Raw genomic sequence first — 20895 nt, 5'->3', positions numbered from 1 at the left:
ATAAATTACAGGGAAAAAATGTAAAAAAAAAAAAAAACGCATGGTGGCTAAACAATATGTTACTAAATAACCAAGAGATTACTGAAGAAATCAAAGAGGAAATCAAAAAATACCTAGAGACAAATGACAACGAAAATACAATGATCCAAAACCTAAGGATGCAGCAAAAGCAGTTCTAAGAGGGAAGTTTATAGCAAAACAATCCTACCTCAAGAAACAAGAAAAATCTCAAACAATCTAACCTTACACCTAAAGGAACTAGAGAAAGAACAAACAAAACTCAAAGTTTGTAGAAGGAAAGAAATCATAAAGTTCAGATCAGAAATAAATGAAATAGAAACAAAGGAAACAATAGCAAAGATCAATAAAACTAAAAGCTGGTTCCTTGAGAAGATAAACAAAATTGATAAACCTTTAACCAGACTCACCAAGAAAGAGAGGGAGAGGACTCAAATCAATAAAATTAGAAATGAAAAAGGAGAAGTCACAATGGACACCACAGAAATACAAAGCATAATAAGAGACTACTACAAGGAACTCTATGTCAATAAAAGGGAAACCTTGGAAGAAACGGACAAATCCTTAGAAAGGTGTAAACTTCCAAGGCTGAACCAGGAAGAAATAGAAAATATGAACAGACCTATCACAAGTAATGAAATTGAAACTGAATAAAAATCTTCCAACAAACAAAAGTCCAGGACCAGATGTCTTCACAGGTGAATTCTATCAAATATTTAGAGAAGAGCTAACACCCATCCTTCTCAAGCTCTTCCAAACAACTGCAGAGGAAGGAACACTCCCAAACTCATTCTATGAGGCCACCATCACCCTGATACCAAAACCAGGCAAAGATCCTCCAAAAAAAAAAAAAAAAAGAAATTAAATACTAATATCATTGATAAATATAGATGCAAAAATCCTCAACAAAATACTAGAAAACAGAATCCCACAACACATTAAAAGGATCATACACTATGATCAAGTGGAAGTTATATGCAAGGATTCTTTAATATATGCAAATCAATCAATGTGATACACCATATTAACAAATTGAAGAATAAAAACCTTATGATCATCTCAATGGATGCAGAAAAAGCTTCTGACAAAATTCAACACCCATTTATGATAAAAACTCTCCAGAAAGTGGGCCTAGAGGGAACCTACCTCAACATAATAAAGGCCATATATGACAAACCCACAGCAAACAACATTCTCAATGGTGAAAAACTGAAAGTATTTCCTCTAAGATCAGGAACAAGACAAGGATGTCTACTCTAGCCACTTATTTTCAACATAGTTTTGGAAGTCCTAGCCATGTCAGTCAGAGAAGAAAAAGAAATAAAATGAATCCAAATTGGAAAAGAAGAAGTAAACTGTCACTGTTTGCAGATGACATGATAATATACATAGAAAATCCTAAAGATGCCATCAGAAAACTGCTAGAGCTAATCAATGAATTTGGTAAAGTAGCAGGATACAAAATTAATGCACAGAAATCTCTTGCATTCCTATACACTAACAATGAAAGATCAGAAAAAGAAATTATGGAAACAATCTCATTCACCATTGCAACAAAAAGAATAAAATACCTAGGAATAAATCTACCTAAGGAGGTAAAAGACTTGTACTCAGAAAACTATAAGACACTGTTGAAAGAAATCAAAGATAACAAAAAGAAATGGAGAGATATAGCATGTTATTGGATTGGAAGAATCAATATTGTGAAAATGACTATACTACCCAAAGCAATCTACAGAGTCAATGCAATCCCTAACAAATTACCAATGGTATTTTTTTACAGAACTAGAACAAAAATCTGAAAATTTGTATGGAGACACAAAAGACCCTGAATAGCCAAAACAATCTTGAGGGAAAAACTGGAGCTGGAGGAATCAGACTCCCTGACTTCAGACTATACTACAAAGCTATAGTAATCAAGAGAGTATGTTGCTGGCACAAAAACAGAAATATAGATCAATGGAACAGGATAGAAAGCCCAGAGATAAACCCACGCACCTATGGTCAACTAATCTATGACAAAGGAGGCAAGGTTATACAATGTATATAAGATAGTCTCTTCAATAAGCAGTGCTGGGAAAACTGGACAGCTACTTGTAAAAGAATGAAATTAGAACACTCCCTAACACCATACACAAAAATAAACTCAAAATGGATTAAAGACCTAAATGTAAGACCGGACACTATAAAACTCTTAAAGGAAAACGTAGGAAGAATGTTCCTTGACATAAATCACAGCAAGATCTTTTTTGACACACCTCCTAGAGCAATGGAAATAAAAACAGAAATAAACAAATGAAACAATACATTTGGACCTAATGAAACTTGAAAGCTTTTGCACAGCCAAGGAAACTATGAACAAGATGAAAAGACAACACTCAGAATGGGAGAAAATATTTGCAAATGAATCAACAGACAAAGGATTAATCTCCAAAATATATAAACAGCTCATGTAGCTCAGTAACAAAAAAACCAAACAACCCAATCCAAAAATGGGCAGAAGACCTAAATAGACATTTCTCCAAAGAAGACATACAGATGGCCAAGAAGCACATGAAAAGCTGCTCAACATCACTAATTATTAGAGAAATACAAATCAAAACTACAATGAGGTATCACCTCACACCAGTTAGAATGGGCATCATCAGAAAATCTGCAAACAACAAATGCTGGAGAGGGTGTGGAGAAAAGGGGACCCTCTTGCACTGTTAGTGGGAATGTAAATTGATACAGCCACTATGGAGAACAGTATGGAGGTTCCTTGAAAAACTAAAAAGAGAACTACCATATGACCCAGCAATCCCACTACTGGGCATATACCCAGAGAAAACCATAATTCAAAAAGACACATGCGGGCTTCCCTGGTGGTGCAGTGGTTGAGAGTCCGCCTGCCGATGCAGGGGACGCGGGTTCGTGCCCTGGTCCGGGAAGATCCCACATGCCACGGAGCGGCTGGGCCCGTGAGCCATGGCTGCTGAGCCTGCGTGTCCGGAGCCCGTGCTCTGCAACGGGAAAGGCCACAACAGTGAGAGGCCTGTGTACTGCAAAAAAAAAAAAAAAAAAAGAAGACACATGCACTCCAAAGTTCATTGCAACACTATTTACAATAACCAGGTCATGGAAGCAACCTAAATGCCCACTGACAGATGAATGGATAAAGAAGATGTGGTACATATATACAGTGGAATATTACTCAGCCATAAAAAGGAATGAAATTGGGTCATATGTAGGTACATGGATGGACCTCGAGACTGTCATACAAAGTGAGGTAAGTCAGAAAGAGAAAAACAAATATTGTATATTAATGCATATATGTGGAAGCTAGAAAAATGGTAAAGATGCTCCAGTTTGCAAGGCATAAATAGAGACACAGATGTAGAGAACAAATGTATGGACATGGGGGCAAGGGGTGGTAGGATGAATTGGGAGATTAGGATTGACATATATACACTAATACGTATAAAATAGATAACTAATAAGAACCTGCTGTATAAAATAAATAAATAAAATTCAAGAATAAAAAAAAAACCTTAAAAAAAATCAAGTGTACCATACTAATGTTAGATGCTAGTAATAGCAGAAATTGGATGTGGGGTTTATGGAAATTCTGCAATTTTTCTGTAAATGTAAAAGTATTGTAAAATATAAACTTTTAAAAAATCTGGAAAGAAAAGTAATTGGAAATTTTTTTTTGGCAGTACGCGGCCCTCTCACTGTTGTGGCCTCTCCCGTTGTGGAGCACAGGCTCCGGACACGCAGGCTCAGCAGCCATGGCTCATGGGCCCAGCCGCTCCGCGGCATGTGGGATCCTCCTGGACCGGGGCACGAACCTGTGTCCCCTGCATCGACAGGCGGACTCTCAACCACTGCGCCACCAGGGAAGCCCCCAGAAAATTTTTTTTTTTTGATGAATGAAAACACAACAGTCCAAATCAATAGATGTGGAGAAGCAGGACTCAGAGAGGAATTTATAGGTGCAAGTGCCTACATTAAATAAGAAGAAAGATCTAAAAATCAATATACTAATATTATACTTTAAAGAACTATAAAAAGAAGGCAAACTAAACCAAAATATAGCAGAAGGAAAGAAAAATGGAGTTAGAGCAGAGATAAACAAAACAAACAAACAAAAAAAAAAACAGAGAAAATCAATAATACCTAAACCTGGTTCTTTGAAAAGGTCAGCAAAATTATCAAACTTTTAGCTAAACTGCCAAAGAGAAAAAGAAAAAAAGTAGATGCAAATAATTTTAAAATGAGAAATGAACCTAGGGAGATTACTAAAGGCTTTTCAAAAATAAAAAGTTTATAAGAGGATATGAAGAAGTTGTAGCCAAGATGGGAGAAGAAGAATATCCTAGCTTACCTCTTAGCACAGTGAGACAGATAGGGGGGATGAAGAAGTGGTATAGTCAAGACTCATAGCACCAAGGGAGCAAATTAGCAAAGACTGTCCCCAAGGAGTACATAGTCCTAACTCCTGGTTAGGCTCCCCAGACCAGGGCTCCAGCACCAGGAAGCCATGCCCCCAAAACAATGGCCTTAAAGGCCAGTGGAGAGTACTTTCAGCAGAGCTAATGGCTCATAGTAATCAATCTACCACAACAAGAGGACACAGGCAGCCCAAATACAGGTACCCCTAGAGCATCTAAGTCTGGTGACCGGATGAGGGTGCACTGCTTGGATGGATAGGATGTCTAATACAAAAGGCCACTTTTACAAGATCAGGAAATGTAACCAACCTTCAGATACATAAAAATAAAAACTGCAAGTTGGATGAAATAAGGCAACAGAGGAATATGTTGCAAATGAAGCAACAACATAAAACCCCAGAAAAAGAACTAAGTGAAGTGGACATAGGCAATCTACCCCACAGAGAGTTTAAGGTAATGATTGTAAAGATGTTCAGAAAAACTGGGGAGAAGATTAAATAAACAGAGTGAGAAGGTAGAAGTTTTTAGCAAAAAATTAGAAAATATAAATAAGAACAAAACAAAGATGAACAATACAATAACTGAAATGATAAATACACCAGAAAGAATCAACAGTAGATTAGATGATACAGAGACATCAATCAGCGAGCTGAAAGACAAAGTAGTGGAAATCATTGAAGTTGAACAGAAAAAAGAATAAAAAGAAAGAAGACAGTTTAAGAGACTTCTGTGACAACATCAAGCAAATTAACATTTGCATTATAGGTCTCCCAGAGGGAGAAGAGAGGCAGAAAGGGGCAGAGAACATATTTGAAGACATAATAGCTATAATTCCCTAACTTGGGAAAGGAAACAGTCATCTAGTTGTAGGAAGCAGAGCCAATCCCACACAGGATCAACCCAAAGAAGACCACACCAAGACACATTGTAATTAAAATGGCAAAAATTAAGAGAAAATTTTAAAAGCAGCAAGGGAAAAGGAACAAGTTACTTACAAGGATACTCCCATAAGCCTATTGGCTAACTTTTCAGCAGAAACACTGCAGACCTGAAGGGAGTGGCACAATATATAATATTTAAAATGATGAAAGGGGAAAACCTACTACCAGGAATACTCTCACCAGCAAGGCTCTCATTCATGTTTGATGGAGAGATCAAAAGTTTTACAAGCAAGCAAAAGTTAAAGAGTTCAGCACCACCAAACCAGGTGTACAAGAAATGTTAAGGGGACTTTTCTAAGTGAGAGAGAAAAGGTCACAACTAGAAACAGGAAAATCACAAAAGGAAAAATTGGTAAAGGCAAATATATAGTAAAGTTAGTAAATCAGCCAGATATAAAGCTAGAAGGAAGGTTAGAACACAAAAGTAATACAATCATGTATACTCATAATAAGTAGTTAAGAGATACATGAAACTAAAAGGTTTAAAATATGATGTCAAAAATAGTAAGTGTGGTGAGGAAAGTAAAAATGCAAGGTTGTTAAAATGCACTTGAACTTAAGAGATCAGCAACTTAAAATAATCATGTATTTTCACATATATATGTATGTATTTTGCTAAATACAGTGTGGGGAATAAGACAATAACTATACAATAGTTTTACATGTTGTAACTAGACTTATCGTGATGATATTTTGAGAGGTATAGAAATACCAAATAGCTATATTGTGTAACAGGAACTAACATAGTGTTGTAGGTTAGTTATACTTCAAAACAGAAAAGAAAGAACAACCTCATGGAAAAATAGATCAGATTTGTGGTTACCAGAGGCAGGGGACTGGGGAAAGGACAATTGGAGGAAGGTGGTTAAAAGGTTCAAACTTCCAGTTATATGATAAATGAGTACTAGGAATGCAATATACATCATAAACACTGTTGTATGTTATATATGAAAATTGTTGAGAGTAAATCTTGAGGTCTCATGTGAAGAAATTTTTTTTCTATTTCTTTAATTTTGTACCTACATAAGATGATGGATATTCACTTATTCACTTATCACTTATTGTGATAATCACTTCCTAATGTATGTAAGTAAAATTATAATGCTATACAACTTAAACTTAGTGCTGTATGTCAATTATATATCAACAAAACTGAAAGAAAAAAAAGAGGATATTATCAAAACTTGCACAACAAAAATTAGACAGCCTGGAATACGTGGATAAATACCTTGAAAAACTCAATTTACTTACACTGACTAAACAAGAAATAGAGTATTTCAACAGACCTATATCAAATTAAGAGACTGAAATAGTAATCAAAAACCTACCAAAAAGGAAAAGTCCTGGAGAGATAGCATCACTGGCAAATTCTATCAAACATTTATATAATTAAGTAATCCTTTTCAAATATTCCAAAAAAGTGAAAAGAAGGAAACATTATATAATGCTGTGAGGCTAGATTTACCTGATATGAAATCCTGTGTATTGCCGAAACCTGCTTTCAGTTTCAAGGTTCGTTGGACTCACCAGCAAAATACCCACTCGTCTCACACAACTGAACAGATTTAATTAATTTCTTTAATAGAAGATGATTTAACTTAATTTCAATATACAATCATTAGAAGGGGATGAATAAAAGTATTAGAAAGACATAACAGAGTATACATCACCAGATTGGGCTGACATCTTCATCCAGATTCAAACAGCAGCTGGGAAATCCCGAGTAACAGCAATCTGGAGTCCCAGCTGGGAAGGGTCCCAGGCGGTGCGTCCACCTCAGGGGTGAAACTTCAAATTGTAGTTCTGGGGGCTTCCGTTTATAATTCCAGGCCACAAACTGATGTCATCAGTTTGCATGCAAAAATGCAGCTCTGGTTCAACTGTAACAATGCTGTTGATTTCACCATATGAGTCACAAGATTTTCTAGACCCCAGGGGACTGGCCAGGTCCCCAGGGCTCAAGAAATTCCAAGACCCACTCCCTTTCTTATTGTACTTGCTGCTTGACTTGTTAGTAAGAATTGTTAGGTGTGCAAGCAGGCCTGCAGTCCAGGCAGGATCACAAGTCAGTCAGAGGCCTTCTTTTGCCTCTGAAGCCTAAACAAGACTACTTTACTAGTTTTCCCAACAGCCAGATAAAGACACCACAAAATAAAATTACAGACCATGATCATTTCTAAATATGGACATTAAAATACTCAAGAAAAGATTTGCAGATCAAATCCACTAGAATATTGAAAGGAGTATTCACCATAGTAAAATGATACTTATTCTATTTTTGCAAAGCTGGTTCAGCAAATGTAAATCAATCCATGTAATACAGCACATGAATATAATGAAGGGAAAAACAAACAAACAAATGATCATTTTAACTTACACAGAAAAGGAAGTTGAGAAAATCCAACATTCTTTTGATGAAAACTCTCAAGAAATTTAGGAATAGAGGGAGAAGTCCTCAATATGATACAGGATACTTTTGAAAAACCCACAGCTTATGTCATACTCAGTGGTGTAAACTGAAAGCTTTCTTCCTAAGATCAGGAACAATACAAAGTTGTATTGTTTCACTGTTGCTATTTAACCTTATACCAGAAGTTCTAGCATAGGAATGACACAGGAAAAAGAAATAAAAATGCATCCACATTGGAATGAGAGAGGTAAAGCAATGTGTATTTGCAGATGACGTGATACTATACATAGAAAATCTCAAAGAATTCACAAAAACCTACTAAGGATAATAACCAAACTTAACTAAGGTGCATAATACAAGATTAACAGGCAAAAATCAGTTTTTTTCATACACACAGGGTCAGTGAACACTCTGAACATGAAATTTTTAAACTTCCACTTACTAGAGCAACAAAACAAATTAAATACTTAAGAATAAATCTAACCAAGGAGGTAAAACATTTGCATGATGAGAACCACAAAATATTATTATTATTATTATTATTACTGTGCTGCGTGGCATGCAGGATCTTAGTTCCCCAACCAGGGATTGAACCTATGCCTCCTGCAGTGGAAGCTCAGGGCCCTAACCACTGGACAGCCAGGGAATTCCCCACAAAACATTATTGCTGCAAGAAATTAAAGGATACCTAAATACGTGGAAACTCATCCTATGTATGTTCATGATAGGAATACTTAACATGGTTAAGATGTCAACACTATCCAAAACTATCTACAGATTTAATGCAATGCCTATCAAAACTCTAACAGCATTTTTGTAGAAATAAAAAATCCACTCCTCAACCTCACATGGAACTACAAGAACCACAAATAGACGAAACAATCCTGAAAAACAGCAAAGTTAAAGGACTCACACTTTCAAACACTGAAGTTAGAAATTTACTATGAACCTACAGTAAATTAACAGTGTAGTAATGGGAAAAGGGCAGACATGTAAACCAATGGAATAGAAGACAAAGTAGAAATTAACCCTCACACGTATGGGCAATTGATTTTCAACAAGGATGCAAGACGATTCAGTGGGGAAAGGACAATCTTCTCAACAAATAGTGCTTGTAAAATCTTGATATCCACATGCAAAGGAATAAAGTTGGACACTTACCTTAAAAAAATTAACTCAAAATGGATCAGAGACAAACTTTAGAAGTAAAAACATAATACTTTTACAAGAAAATCCTAAGGGAAAACTTCATCACATTGTATTTTGCTATGATTTCATAGGTATGACACCAAAAGCACAAACAATAAAAGTAAATAAATTGGACTTCATCAAATGCAGAACTTTGTGCATCAAAAGATACTATCAAGAAAGCGAAATACAATATACAGATTGGGAGACAATCTTTGCAAATCACGTATCTGATAAGGAACTAATGTGCACAATACATAAAGAACTCCTATAACTCAACAACAACAAAAAACCAATTGAAAAATGGGAAAGTACTTGAATAGATACTTCTCAAAATAAGATACACAAATGGTCAAAAAGTACATGCAAAGATGCTCAAAAGCATTAATCATTAAGGAAATGCAAATTGAAGAACCACTTCACACATTAAGATGGCTATTATAAAAAGTAAATAAAAGGAAAATAGCAAGGGTTGGTGTGAATGTGGAGAAATAGGACCTCGTGCGTTACAATTCTGTTACCGAATGCAAGTTCGTATACCTGATGCAGTTAGTCCAGACAAACCAAAACATAGGAGTTTGGAGCAGAGAAAGGTTTACTGCAAGTCCACAAAGGAGGTGGGTGGCTTGTGCCCAGAAAGCCCTGAACTCTCCAAAGGGTTTCAACAAAGCACTTTTAAAGGCAAGGTAAGAGAGGTATGTGGTTAGTTGTTGCAAACTTCTTGGTGTAGGACAGTACTTTGTTCTTGCCACTCTCCAAGTAGGTCAGGTCGTGATGTTCCTGTAAACCTCCAACAAGACAAATATTATTTTCTGTTCTGCAACTTTTATCTCTATATTAATGGACTCTTAAAGGTCAGAGCCTTGAGAATAGGCTATCCTGTACATTTTAGGCTGTAGGCAACATTATTTTACAAAAGGTACAGAGCCAGCATGACCAACACAGGAAACAGAACAGAAAGGTTAAAGTAAAAGAAACAGATCTAATGTGAAATCAGATTTGTTCTTCTCTATTATACTCATAAGAATGCAAAATGATGTATCTGCTCTGAAAAACATTTTTCTTGTTCTTCACTAAGTTAAACATAGAGCTGTTATATGCCCCGGTAATTCTAATCCTGACTATTTATGAAGAGAAATTGAAATCAGGGACTCAAACAGATATTTGTACAACAATGGTCACAGCAACATTGTTCACAATACCAGAATGAATAGATAAAGAAAATGTGATATATACACAAAATGGAATATTATTCAGCCTTAAAAAGAAAGGAAATTCTGATATGTTAAAATATACATGAACCTTGAAGACATAATGCTAAGTGAAATAATGTTGTCAGAAGACAAATACTGTATGATTCCACTTATATCAGATACCTAGATTAGACAAATTCATGGAGACAGAAAGTAGAATAGAGGTACCAGGGGCTAGGGAGTGGGGGGAATAGGGAGTTATTGCTTAATGATACAGAGTTTATGTAGGGAAGATGAAAACATTTGGGGTATAGATAGTGCTTATCGTTACACACCACTGTGGATGTATTTAGTGCCACCAGATTCTATAATTACAATACTTTAAAATGATAGACATCATTATGTATATTTTACTATAATAAAAAAGGAAATACTTGATTCTAAGTTACTACCAAGTATATAACAAAGATCAAAGCACTAACAATTTCTTAGTGACGTAAATCACATTCCTTCCCTTTGCCTCTGAAAACTTTGTTTCAAAATCCACTTTACCAGAATGGCCTAGTAATACCAATATACACTTGTTTCAGATACAGATTGTCTTTTATCTTCATCTACAAGTTAGAATTAACCTGATGATGATAGCCTATCGACTAGGATTATTGCAAGCATTTGAAAACACTGTTGTGGTGTCAAAGGTTTAAAAACATTCATTACTTAATCACTTAGGACCTCAGTTTGCTTGTGTATTACCTGGAGTCATCAAACCTGATTAATTCTAAGTTAACTGCCTCCTTCTGATGGGATGTGATTCTAAAAGTTTTCTAATAGAGTAAATGCACTTGTCTTAGCAGGTTCTGTGGAGATACACAGGAAAAGAAACCAGAAACACTAGGAGCAAATACCCGGCTATATGGATGGATTCCACAGAATGATCTTGGGTAAGACCAAAGAGAAGCAAAATTAAATAATTTTGCTTAATTACGAATGAGGAATAATCTGAATGATTACTCAATAACAGATAAGTTGTATTCAAAATAAGAAAAAAAACTTAATTTCTTCTTCACATTTCTTCTGGAGCTTGTTAAAGAAAAACTTATTCATGACACTTGTTAAAGACTGTAAGGCACACTTTAGCCAAGACCACCATGATAAGTACAGTAACTACTGCAATGGACTTTTACAGTAAGACAGAGAGATTGGACTAAACTGCATGCAGAAAGAAAAGTGGGAAATTTATAACCAAAGTGCAGAGAGGGAGGTCAGTGGATGGAAAATCACTAGAAGAAACATCAGGGTCAAGGGAGGACGCTGGCAAAACTAACCTAATCCGATTCTTGTTGACAGCAGGCCAGGGTGATCAGCCATCACTTGGGGGATGGTGAAAGAGGAAGCAGCAGCTCAAAAGAGTGATCAGGTATCAGTACTGGGAGAATCTAGCTAAACTGACTTTAGAAGGATGGTTGCTAAAATTGGGCAATGCAGAGATAAACAAAAAGCCCCCAAATCAGGGTCTACTTGAAAAGAGAGTTCAGAGGAGCCTGACTAGAGTTTGGTCAAATATGGAATCTTTGTCAAGCACTAACATAAATATGGTATTTATAATTCTTCCGTTTATGATACAATCTCTCCCTCCTCAGAATCAGAGCCAAAGAAAGTACCTTTACATCAGGCTATCATTATCTTTTGTATAGAATATTGCAACACCCTCCTGGCTTTCTGTATCCATTATCTTCCTCGTCTCTTCACTTTTCCCACAGTAGCTATTTGAAAAAAAAATCTGATAAGCCATTTCACCATCTACAATATTATAAATGGTTCAAATTACTTATAATCAATTCAAAACCCAATTTTTAAAACAGAGTACTACATGAACTTGCCCAGGTCGATCTTTCTAGCCTGTTATGCCAACATTCTCACATTGAAACCCTGCACATCTCAACTCCCTTTCCCTATTAAAGCAAGCGTTTGTTTTCTTAAAACCCTCCATTCCTTTTTATTAAAGTATTCTCACCCCAGCAACTGTCCAACGTCAAATGCTCTCCATCGGTTAACTCTGCACAAACTTTTCACATGTGTGGAATGACTTAATTGCTGGAATTACTAATTGCTGCTTAGCCTGGAATAATTAATTGCTGCTTTCTTTAGAGCCTATAGGAATTTATATATGGCCTCATGGCACAGAATTATGCAGAAGATGCTACCTAATTGAATTAATGATTTATAAAGGTGTCATGATTTTCTGTATCTGAAACTCTTACTAATGATATATATTTTATTTTTAGGTCATCCCAAAGCCAGAGCTTTTATTACTCACTGTGGAACCAATGGGATCTATGAAGCTATTTACCACAGGGTCCCTATGGTGGTAATTCCCCTGTTTGGTGATCAGCATGATAATATTGCTCATATAAAAGCCAAAGGGGCAGCTGTTGAATTAAATTTGCACATAATTACGAGTTCCAATCTCCTTAACACTTTGAACACAGTTATTAACAACCCTTCCTGAGTATAGACTATATTCTTTTCTGAGAAGCCTCGGTATTTTAAAAGGAGTAAATTGTCTCATTCAGTTAAATTGATTACTTTTACATAATCACCAGGACATAACTAACATCAAATATGATTGTCTTACACTTCTCAAATTCTATGAAAGTATTTAGATTCACCTACTGTTACTGGGTAATAGATTACAACCTGAAAGAAATACTAAATTTATTTAAAGAAACTAAGCTGCTGTTAAAGAGACACAAATATTTTTATTAATAATACTTATTGTTTATCTCTTAAAAATGCAGATGTTAACACTATAAAGAATTTAGACAGTATTAAAAAAGCATAGAGAAATAAAAGTGAAAAATCACTTAACTCTCCACATGCAGCTATAACCATCAGTATAGAAATATTACTTTAGGTATTTCCTCGTGCTAATTTATAACTAGAAAAAAAAGATAGAAATACTTTTATAAAAATAGGATCATTCTACTTGTTAATTAAAAACATCCTATATTGGTATATTTTAATTGAAAACAAGAGAAAGACGGTGAAGTAAAGAGTGTGAGACAGTGAGATCCAAATGGAGACATAGAAGACCCCAGCCTCCCTGTCCCCTGACAAAGATCGACAATTAGACACGACAGTACCCATAAACAAAAACATCTCTGGGAGAGCTCTAAAGTCCACTTAAGGAATTTTAGCAACACTGTGGAACTAAAAAATCCTGAGAATAATCACACAAAAACAGAATGAAGACAGCTTCATTTTACCCATATCATCCCATTTCCAAGCCAGCATTACTCAACACCAAGAGGGAACTTCCCAGCTAGAAAGAGTTTCTCAACAGGAAAGGGTGAGTCGAGTGACCAGGTTCTAAAGCCTTTTGGGGCACAGAAATTGAAACACAAATCCTAAATTGTAGCTACTACAAAGCTACAGATCTTCTAAAAGTATGGTACTGGCATAAAAACAGACACATAGACCAATGGACAGGATTGAGTGTCCAAAAGTAAACCCTCACATATAAGGTAAAACAATATTTAACAAGAGAGCCAAGAATACTCAATAAGAAAACAGTTGTGTCTTCAATAAATGGTGCTGGGGAACCTAGATAATCTCATATAGGAGAATGAAATTGGACCCCTATCTTACCTCACCTACAAAGATTAACTAGAAATGGATTAAAAACTTAAACATAAGACCTGAAACCATACAACTCCTAGAAGAAAATATAGGGGAAAAAAAGCTCCTTGACAAGGGTCTTTGTAACAATATTTTGGATATGCCAACGACAGCACAAGGAACAAATACAAGAATCAACAAGTGGGCTACATCAAATTTAAAAGCTCCTGCACAGCAAAAGAAATGATCTACAAAATGAAAGAAAACGTACAAAATGGGAGAAAATATTTGCAAATTAGATATCTGATAAGGTTAAAACACAAAATATATAAAAACTCATATAACTCAAGTAAAGAAAAATTTAAAAATTAGTAGAGTTACTAAACAAACATTTTTCCAAAGAAGATGTACAAATGGCCAACAGATACATGAAAGGGGGGTTGACATCAGTAAGCATCAGAAAATGCAAATCAAAACCACAATGAAATATCACCTCATACCTATTAGAATGGCCATGAACGAAAGAAAAGGTATAACAAATGTTGGTGAGGAAGTGAAGAAGGGTGTTGGTAGGAATGTAAATTGCTGTAACCACTATGGAAAATAGGATGGCGCTTCCTCCAAAAATTTAAAATAGAACTACTACATCATTCAGCAATGCCACTTTGGGGTATACATCTAAAGGAAATTACAACGGAATATGGAAGAGATACCTGCATTTCTATGTTCATTGTAGCGTTATTCATAACAACTAAGATATAAAAACAACCTAATTATCCATCAATGGATAAATGGATAAAGAAGATGTGGTATATGTATGTAAAGAAATATTATTCAGCAAAGAGAAAGAAGGAAATCCTGCCAATTTGTGTAACATGGCATTGTTCTAAGTGAAATAAGTCAGGCAGAGAAAGTCAAATACTATATGATATCACTTATATGTGTAATCTAAAAAGTCAAATTCATAGAAACTGAAAGCAGGTTGGTGGTAACTAGAGTCTAGGGGTTTGGGAAGTGAAGAGATGTTGGTCAAAGGGTACAAACTTTTAGTTTGAAGTGAATAAGTTATAGGGATATTTGTACTGCATAGTGATTAGCTGTGATTATAAATAAATAAAAATATTCTCAACAGCAAGTGATTATATTTATCATTTTAGTGTATTTCAAATAAATCAAATATATTCTTGGAAAAAAATAAGCTATATTAAAATTAAAAGAATTGCCACGGTTGGAGAGATTTTTTTAATATTAGATAAATTCTTACTAAAATTTTCCTATAATTCTATGTACAAATATTTTTATTAGAGTTTAGAATAATTACTTTTTAAATATTTCCAATTTTGGTCAATATAGAATGACTTTTCACTATGAAGTCACTTTTAAACTTCCCATTCATGTCACCTAAACATCACATCTTAATTTTTGTTTGCTGTATTATCATTATAACATGTTCAAAACTTACAATGTACACATTTTGTCCACGACCAAAATTTCGAATAACATTTAGCCTTAGTTTTGTATTTATATGGATTTAATGATGCACTTTCTTTTTATTGCAGTCTCTCTATTCCTGGAGGATTTTCTTTTCATTAATTTTTTATCTGACAGATATTTTGTTTTTGGGTCTTGGAGGGTTTCTTGTTGCTATTTCCTTGTTTCCTTGAGATATATTCAGAAGTATTTATTCCTTAAATTCTTGGTATTAAGAAAGGTCTTTTTTTTTTTTAAACCAAAGAGCAACAAGGATTTGATGTTTTTCTGATTTACCGTTCCCTTCCTCAGAACTTTCTACATGCTCTTCCACTATCTTCTACAATTTAATGTTCTATATTCTCCATCAATGATGACTGCACTTCAGTGTGGGAGAATAACCTTCCTCCTTCAACTCTTTCACAGATACAAGGAAATCCTTTTTCTAAATCAGCCATTCAAAACCTTAAACCAAACCTTGGTCTGGTCTTTGTTCCATGACAGAAGTTAGAAGGGTTAGTGTTCTAGCTATTGCCATTGTTCTATCTCAACACTGGCACTTGCATCCCTCTGTAGATTGAAGCAAAGAGTCCAGCATCTACTCACTTTCAGGCCCACTTCTTGCCCAGACGGTCACATGAAACTTATTGGTTTCATCTGGAATGTCAGGGCCATGAAAATCACAGACTGAAACCATTTCCTGTTACTATTGAAGACTAGCTCCTTGCTAACACTGACACTACAGACAGAACCTGGGGAAGGGCAGAGTGGTGGGGGGAAGGGTTCCTTTTTCATAAACTTTCCCCTCATTGCTGCTTCTTGTCACTATCATGTTCCCAATACTACACTCATCAAATGAAACCAAATTCTGTATTCTCAACCTACATATTCTACATTCCTATTTCTGAACTTTCAAAATGCTATTTCCAGTTAGAAATTCTTTTCTCCCCTGCCTCCAATCATTACTGAGACTATGAAACATCCAACAAATTCCAGCTGATAGGCCACTATATCTAGAAATATCTCAAGAGGAAACAAACTTTCATATGCATTCTGACTCTTGGTGATATCATTTATGACACAACTTATTATATAATTATGTAATATACTTTTAATAATATATAACAGTTTTAGGTATATCATGTCCTTAACAAATTTTTCAAGTTGCTATCGGTATATTCAATTTTAGCTATAAAGAGAATGCTATAAAGTTAGCAAGAATTCACCATGATCAGCCTATGAAGCCTCTGGAATGAGCAGTTCTTCTGGATTGAGTTTATCATGTGCCATAAAGGAGTCAAACACCTTTGGCCAGCCATCCACAACTACACCTAGTACCAGTACAATTCTTTTTATGTGATTGGGTTCCTCCTAGCATGCGTGGCAACTTTTATATTCCTGATCACTAAATGTTGCCTGTTTTGTTGCTGGAAGTTTGGTAAAACTGCGAAGAAGAAAAAGAGAGAGTAGTTTTTTTTTAACAGTTCGGCTGGAAACTTTGGTAGGATCCATCTGAATTAACCCAGCCACTGATTAGAATAGATTCCTCTCCTACTTCCCCAGGTTCTTGTCCATTCCTCAGCTTATCAAGTCACAGAACAAAGACTCATCCCAAAAATATGCCACATGATTCAGAATTAAGGTTTAAATTAATCTGTTCTTTAAAAGACAATATAAACAATTAAACACATGGAAGTTATTACCATTAAAGCCTCAGTGCTTTGTTTCTTTCTTTCAGTTCAACCAAATGAGATGCTGTTTGAGACCTTAGGAACATAATGATTAATTCTATTTTCAGTACTGCTCATGTTGACTATTTCCTAAATAACATCGTTTTGGGTCCAGTGTATGAGAATTATTGCGTATTATCTAAAGGAACTAGACAAGAAGTAATGTAAAATATTACTCTAGCCAGAGCTGCCCTTCTGGTCAGGAAGATCAGGAAACTGTCAGGGTTTCTAATCTGCTGTAAAGCAGATTTTACACCATCAATTTCCTTTCACATGACACGTCAGACTTTGTCCCTCTTGGAATATAAAACACTATTTTTGGTCTTTGATTTGAAGATTTCCCTTCATTTGGATATTAATAATGATAGTACTTCATTTGTATTGTAACACTTCGTGGCTTCAGAGAACTAGCTGATTATCATATGTTAGCATGGTTGATGATATGATGGAGCAGAAGTAAATGATTGGAATTTCATTCCTACCCTTTTAAATTAATTTAAAAGTTTATTTAATTCTTTCCTACATTAATTTTACTTACAATGTACATATTTGAAAAGAAGAAGCAAATTACTTAAGAGCTACTCTGCAAATACTTTGGGAAGAAAATGTATTTCTCAGAAATGCTATTTTCTATGGGTATGATTTCTCCATCAGAAACTCAAGAGTTTGCCCATTTCTTCCTTTTCCTTTGTCCCATCACTTCCCCTGGTCCTCTCATGAACTGTACTGGGACAGCTATAATAAGCACAAGTACCTAGGCTTCTTATTAACTAGCATCAGTCAGAAATCTGCAGTAAACATGAAGACACAAGTTCAATTTTAATAAAAATAAAGAATATATTTTCCTTTCTTTTCTAAAAAGTCTATCTTCCATTATGTTTGCCAGTGTTTTGCCCTTGAGGTCAAAATATTATTTAACTGTGATGGTATTACATAGTAGTAACCAAGTTCATTAAATGATTTACCACAGAGTTTGAAATTTATAACTCAAGTTTAAGAGGCCTAAAATTATAGCTCTATCTTAGAATAGTTATAAATCATTTGGGCAATTATCTTCTTTGTTACAGGAATAGTGGCACAAATAAGAACAAGATAAAGATAAATTTATTCTTAGGTGTGGAATTAACTATAAAGAGATATACAAAAAAAGATATTTTCTCAATTTTATGAGGTTTTGAGATAATTAATTATAATGCTTTAAGGTACATATTTTGAAAAATGTAAACACAATGCTACCTTGTTTACAATCTAATTAATGTAATCGAAGCAATAATTTACCATAGTGCTAAATCATTTATTCTGGCAATAAGATAATGTTATTTCCTAAAATGCTCTATAAAATCATAGTTTAATCTTTGGTTATTTTATACCAATGTCAAGATATCCCTTCACATTTTTCATTATTATCAAATGATGTAACATAAAGGAGTTTAAGTAAACTCAAGATTTGGATACCTTGTTAGCAATTTCTGAGTTTATTCAAAAGAACTACCCTGGCAAATAAACAAATATATTCTATCTTGTAGAGACCAAAGTTTTTCTTAAACACAAATATTTACCTATTTAAATCATCTATACATTACTATATTAAATATATTAACAATCTGGTAATAATTTTAGGTGTGTAGAAGCTAAACCTTTGTAACATATCATATTTTTTCTAGTTTAAGTTTTAATAAAAACATATTTTTCAGGAGTTTGATGACCTCTGGCTTTTCCAGTCAGTTAAAATAACATGTCTTAAAATACTTTATTTTTAAACTATTTACTATTCATATGTGACTATATTATAGAATCCTGCTCAATTTTCTTCTGTATCATGACCATTGAAAACACTAATAGGTAGATGCAAGTATTTTGTACATTACATGCATACATATGTGAATACAAAGTCACTTTCTATACATCACAAAAAAGTGATTTATATTTTATGTTTTGATTTTCAAACTTGCTTGTTTTTTACAAGGAAGGATTTGTTTCTCTTATGTTCTACATGTTTTACCAAAAATAATGATTCACCTGTATCTTAGATTTAACATACTCCCTAATTTAGGAGAATATTAACTGTATTTTAAACAGTAATACATTTGGGACTTAGAAGCGTCTGCTGCCTATAAAATAGAGAACCATAAGTTCTGCAATGAACATTGAAACCCTACCAACCTGCTTCTCAATTTCATTTCCTCCCCAGGTTGTTTGCTTCTGAATTCCATTCCAATTCTACCAAAGTTCTAGATTCTGGCTCTAAACTTAGCCAAAGAGGCTGAGATCCTAATCTCTCATTGTCAGTTCCTGCCATTCATTTCCCCCAGAGACAATCTTTAATACACTCAGATGAAATCTTCTATGATATCAGCAATCCATATGACACCATGAAATGAAGGCGCCTTTCACGCTTAAAGGAATTGTCAGATGATAAAATTATGATCTTTTCATGAAGGGAAGCCACCCCACTATCCTGGAGATCCTTTGCCCTCATGAACATGCCTCAGTTTAGACCTTGTCTCCTTTCCAGGACTCCTAGACATAAAGTCTCATCATGCAGATTATGATAGGGGAGATCCTAAAACTCATGGAGAGTTTGCAATAAACTAGATCTTTCTTCCTTTGTTGAGATAAAACTGCTATTTCATCGATAATTACTAAGAACTGAGTGAAGATTCACTGTCCAGGTGTCATGATGGTATCATCTTACCTGTGTGAGAGGTATAAGAAATCACTGCTGGTACTATTACTCCTGCACCATCCCTTTGCAGTTAACAGCCATCTTCCATTCCAGTCTTCACAAAACCCGATGCAATACCTCTGGAGAATCCTAACATGAGAAATGTGAATTTATCCATTACTTTCATATGTTTACAAGGCAAGATGATGAGGATATTGTTCCCAAATTAGTTGCTACACTTAAAAGCTTATATCACTCACAGAATGAATGTTTACTTAGAATCTGTATCCAAATCCTTTTCAAAGGAGATTCTCCTCTCATTTCAGGTCAATAGATTATTGATAGCATAAAAACAAATCTATCCCATGACATGCATCTTTCCCTTCTTACTTCTAATTTGATGGGAATTCCTGGTAAGATCATTTTAAAATATAACTTACCTGGACTACAAAGGCAGGATACAAAACAAAGTTCAGAAGAAGGTACTTAGAGGATAAATACTTTCTAAGAGTAAGTATTGGGAAGTACTGAAGAAGTGAGAGAAATATAAGGAATGTTGCAAATGTTCAGAAAAGGAAATGATCATAATTCAGAGATAATATTCTTCTTTTTTTTTTTTTTTTTTTTTTTGCGGTACGCAGGCCTCTCACTGTTGTGGCCTCTCCCGTTGCAGAGCACAGGCTGCGGACGCGCAGGCTCAGCGGCCATGGCTCATGGGCCCAGCCACTCCGCGGCACGTGGGATCTTCCCGGACCGGGGCACGAACCCGTGTCCCCTACATTGGCAGGCGGACTCTCAACCACTGCGCCACCAGGGAAGCCCAGAGATAATATTCTTAAATAAAGGAAAGTAACCAAAGTTGATACTCAAAGGATACCCATGTTTGGATAAAAAGGAAAAAAGGGAAGGAATAACTATAGCCAAAAAAGAACAACAGCAAGCTAAATGAAATGGGGCTAATAAAACAGGTGTGAAAATATGGAGAAAGAAATGTTTGGAAATGCTCAAATAAATCAGAATATCCTTGTGTTGACACATGCTGCTTTCGTATCTGGAAACTCCCTACATACAAGGTAATTTCTTCTTAGCCTAGAGCCAGTAGCATTTACAATGATACTGGGATTTATTTTTCACACATAGAGGCACAAGATCATCTACGCTTTTCTTTATCTATTTGCTTTCCAAAGCCTCTGAACTGGAGATTAGCTTGCAGAGAAATTATGAAGGCG

At 35.0% G+C, this 20895-nt stretch overlaps 1 pseudogene across 1 annotated transcript in view; it reads left to right on the top strand.

Moving 5' to 3' along the window:
• The window catches only part of LOC307185333 (UDP-glucuronosyltransferase 2C1-like), a 36732-nt pseudogene extending 19991 nt beyond the window's left edge, over window positions 1-16741 (top strand). Inside the window, exons 5-7 of the transcript in view lie at window positions 11038-11124; window positions 12469-12688; window positions 16461-16741. The product of the transcript in view is annotated as a UDP-glucuronosyltransferase 2C1-like (transcript). The remainder of the gene's footprint in view (window positions 1-11037; window positions 11125-12468; window positions 12689-16460) is intronic.
• The last annotated feature ends 4154 nt before the right edge of the window (window positions 16742-20895 follow it).

The sequence above is a fragment of the Stenella coeruleoalba genome (assembly GCF_951394435.1).
Source record: "Stenella coeruleoalba genome assembly, chromosome: 4".
In the NCBI taxonomy this organism is placed as follows: Eukaryota; Metazoa; Chordata; class Mammalia; order Artiodactyla; family Delphinidae; genus Stenella; species Stenella coeruleoalba.
The sequence above is the reverse complement of the archived record's forward strand: the minus strand, read 5'-3'. Positions and strand labels throughout refer to the sequence as shown.